This window comes from Leptonychotes weddellii, chromosome 7 (assembly GCF_054177405.1).
Source record: "Leptonychotes weddellii isolate Sample4059 chromosome 7, ASM5417740v2, whole genome shotgun sequence".
Lineage (NCBI taxonomy): Eukaryota > Metazoa > Chordata > Mammalia > Carnivora > Phocidae > Leptonychotes > Leptonychotes weddellii.
In genome coordinates this window covers 73,157,241-73,161,736 of record NC_138375.1, presented here as the reverse complement: position 1 = coordinate 73,161,736, position 4,496 = coordinate 73,157,241, and the positions used below count along the sequence as shown (strand labels likewise).

Sequence of the window (4,496 nt, the reverse complement as noted above, 5' to 3'; positions counted from 1 at the left end):
CAACAATGCCTATATATTCAAGATGTAATATTTAAGCGTTAGAGTAATAACACAATTAGTGATATATGAACTAGCCAACTATTCACTTGACCACGTTAGAAAAGATTTCCTTTCGTGTGTAAATAGTTTAATCTCGATTTATAGTAATAAAAAATAACATCCAAACGCATTATTTTGGGGTCTGGAGAATAAAGAAACTCTATAGTTTTCAAATCATAAATTATTTGATAGATAACTTATCTGGGAATATATTTAAAAGGTAGGGTAGATAAGGAACTGAATGACACTCTACAGATTTTCATGCTAGTAAAAGGAGGAAAATGTGGGTTTTTTTAAAAAATATTTTTATTTATTTGAGAGAGAGAGAATGAGACAGAGAAAGCAAGAGAGTGGGGGAGGGTCAGAGGGAGAAGCAGACTCCCCGCTGAGCAGGGAGCCCCATGTAGGACTCAATCCCAGGACTCCAGGATCATGATCTGAGGCGAAGGCAGTCGCTTAACCAACTGAGCCACCCAGGCACCCTGTGGTTTTTCATATGGGAATTTATTTTTTAAAAACTTAACCAAGAAACAGGATAAAATCTTAATGTTTACTCTTACTTTCTAATTTTAAAGAAACATCTGCCTTCCATGGGTACAAAAAATTCATTACAAATTTGCTTGTCAAGAAATAATCTATTACAAGCAACACTTTGTAGCACATAATCCAAGTGTGTCTGACGCAATTTGGCTTGCTATGGCAAGAAAGTCTCACCTATTCCAGCACTCTCCTCCATGAGACCACCTTTATATAGACTTAAACAGTGTAAAGTAAATAAATAAATAAAATAGAAATTAATAATTAAAAAGGAAAGACTCTAAATTATATTTTCATGTGTACTGGTAATGAAAATGACAGTAGAAAATTCAGCGAACTGCAGTGCAGAATCCATATAAGGAGGCTGTAACAGCCTCCTTATATATATTGAATACATTGAAATATATTAAATATTACAAAATTGCAGAAAGAGGAGGAACAAAATTTCTAAAAACATTTTGATAACATAGAGGAAAACATCATGATCATTTTTATACTTTCTTGTACCCCTTGAAAGGACAGCACATTCACAGGACCCTTCCACGGACAAGTCGGCCAGTGCTGACAGGGCACATAATGGTGCATCATTCACTGGAGGAAGAAATTCAGTGTCAAAGAAAAATCATCCCCAAGTGGAAAGGTTTGGTTTTACTCCTTTTCCACAGAATTGATCCAAATCAAAATAGTCTTTCTTTCTTCCTTTTGTTTATGAACCAGAATAATGGGTTCATCCAGGTGAGCACTGTCATTTTTCCTAGTGTACTCTCATGAACAAAGATGTCCTTTTCCACTAGAGCATTTGGTTTCTCCCTCTAAATCTGCCATGTTCACCAACACAACATTTAAGGTTCAGCAATTCCTATAGGGAAAACACCCTCAATAACTGGCTTCTGTTCCTAAATAGAAACTATTTCTAAAGGTTCTTTCCCCAGGAACACTTTATTTTTCATTAATTTTTAATGATTTCCACTTATATTCTGGAATCAAATCTTGGTTAAGACTAAATTTGCCAATATTCCAGTAGGAGGTCTTTGCAACCTTATTATCTGTTTCAAGATAAAATTCACAATTAAAAGCAAGAGAAAAGGAAGCCCAGTATTGTGGGAATTACCTCATCTGATCCTTTCTTTTCTCCTGACTTGGAAGGTGATCCACTGGTTTTTCCACTGACATGCTATAAAAATATAAAAAGAAAAGAAAGAAAGATAATGTTTAAAAGAAGGAGGTAATACAAGATAATATAATAATAACTTTAATCCCGAAGGACTAAATATGTAGCCTGTAAAAACAAGGACCCCTTTAATCTTCCTTCTGAAAATGCTGGTAATTCTACACTGACATAGATGGTTTTCAAAAATCAAGAGAACCTACAGACATTCATTTGGGATGTAGAAAGTCAGTCTATAATTAACCAGACACAGATCTGATGGTGATTCCAAGGCGGCATCTCATCTCCTACAAAATGCCTCACGCAATTTTAAAGCCCAAATTGCCGGCATGGGAGACAACGTGGTTCCTCATGGAGTTTTGATGTCTAAGGTCCATGTGGAGCCTAAAGCCATACTTAAGCCTCAGTTCAGCATGGGCTCAAGGGAGGAGCACAACTTTCAAGTCCGCCATTGCTTCTGATGGTTCTTGGGAATTCCTCAGAGTTCTTCCCCAGTTATCTTCCAGGAAGACAAACCCTGCAGGGGGAAGACCATACCCGCAACTTCTATTTATTATGGCTTTAGGATTTCATTATGTCCAGAAACAGAATTATTTTTCTCACCAGTACAGTGGGAATGAAAGCAAGTATTTTTATGTGGCACATAAAACCTTCAGGTAGCTTACATACTCATTTGTCTTGATGATAAGATAAAATGAGCCATAAAGTTTACTGACTTTTTTTGAGAGATTAAAAAAAAATTATATTCCCAAAAAGGGTTACAAAGAATTGTTTCATTTCTTGCACATTGTGGGATGTGCAAGAAAGTGGGAAAAAATAATCTAAATATAAGGAAATAAAAGCTCATGATTGGGTTCAATCCCGACCATCTTCAGTTAAACCAAAATACAAAACTGTACAACATTCCCTAAAGCAAATCATAACCTGGATATGTAAGTCAATGAAATTATTTGAATTAAAAAGAGTGGTAGTAACAGTAATATTAATAATAAAAATTTATATCATTCTTTATTATTTACTATCATACATATTCTTATTTGATACAAAAAAAGAGGCTCATGTGATTTTTAGGGATGGAAAAACTAAGAATAAGAAGAATTCATTGATCTTTCATAAGGACACAGACCTAGTAAATGAGAAAAGTTTGCATAGCAGGTTTTCTGACTTACAATACGTTGTCACTATAACATGCTAAATAGAATAAGGTAATATTTTCTTTAGTAATATCAACATATATTTTAATTAAAACAAGAATCCAAGAAATATCTGACACATGGATGAAGCCTTGCATTAAGAGTTCTCTGTATGAAAAACTAGGAGGAAATCACTTTTATGCATGGAAAATTCTTCCCAAAATGTAACACTGTCATGGATCAGTGAGTGGAATCCACTCCATGAAAAACCCCTAGGCTTCAAGAGCTTGGTGAATGAACCCCCGTACAGGGCCTGTTCCACCTTGATGTCCTAGTCTAGCATTTGTCTGTCCACAGTTGAGGGCAAGCAGTATTGAGTAGTAAATGAATCTGGGAAAAAAAAAATCTAAAAGCCCACATATATATCAGTGCTAGATGGTAAGAGGTAAGTTTCAGAAGATTCCTGAAGGCCAGACTAGGGGGAAGAATCATTCACCATTTGCAGACAGAATTTAAGAGGGATAGATCTACAGTGACAGATTGACCCAATCTGGTCTCCTTCCAGACTTGGTAAATTTAGAACCCTATCACACTCACTATTATGTCCAAATCCCTATCTTTCTCAGATTAGAGACAAACATTAACAACAACAAAAATGCACTGTTTTACTGAGCATATTGAGTGCCTCATCACTCCTCAGAAGGTATTAGTATTCCACTTTACAAATGAAAAAGCTTAAAGAGGCACTTGCTCTTGTCAGGCATAAGGTTCCCTGCTCTGTACAAGGTCCCCTCTGCTTCCTGCTCATGTGGCAAATATATACGATGACACACTGCCCTACAGTAAATGTGCAGACAGCCCTTTCTCCTTAAAATTTAGGTATAATGATGTTTTTCTTTAAAAATTTTTTAAAAGGGGCCCCTGTCTGGCTCAGTCTGTAGCGCATGCAACTCTTGATCTCATGATCATGAGTTCAAGTCCCACATTGGGCATAGAGCTTACTTTAAAAAATGCAAAAAAAAAAAAAAAAGTAAATAAAAATAAAAGTTTTTAAAAAGTCATCTCCTGGGGGTGTTCCAAAATTTCAGTCCTCCAGATTAACCAACACCATCAGTTACTTGTTTCCATTTAAACACTCAAAATCCCTCAAATTATGTAGGTTCTAAATAGTTTGGGATGGATATATATGCTAAATACTTTTAAAATGTTCAGTTATAATGACAACTTAGAAAAATTATGTACTATAAGAATTGGTATTTTGTGATTTCAAAAGAAATATTTGCTCTTAGTAGAAAGCTTTTTTTTTTTAAGATTTTATTTATTTATTTGACAGAGAGACAGCGAGAGAGGGAACACAAGCAGGGGGAGTGGGAGAGGGAGAAGCAGGCTTCCCGTGGAGAAGGGAGCCCGATATGGGGCTCGATCCCAGGACCCCGGGATCATGACCTGAGCTGAAGGCAGACGCTTAAAGACTGAGCCACCCAGGCGCCCCAGTAGAAAGCTTTTTTACGGGGCGCCTGGGTGGCTCAGATGGTTAAGCGTCTGCCTTCGGCTCAGGTCATGATCCCGGGGTCCTGGGATCGAGTCCCACATCGGGCTCCCGGTTCGGCGGGGAGCCT

The 4,496-nt window shown here is 36.9% G+C and overlaps 1 non-coding gene across 1 annotated transcript; it reads left to right on the top strand.

Annotated features, from left to right (window-relative positions):
• The first annotated feature begins 681 nt into the window (after positions 1-681).
• On the top strand, positions 682-804 carry LOC115940930 (small nucleolar RNA SNORA28). Its single transcript, XR_004075658.1, has one exon. It is a non-coding gene; the product is annotated as a small nucleolar RNA SNORA28 (small nucleolar RNA).
• Positions 805-4,496: the final 3,692 nt, after the last annotated feature.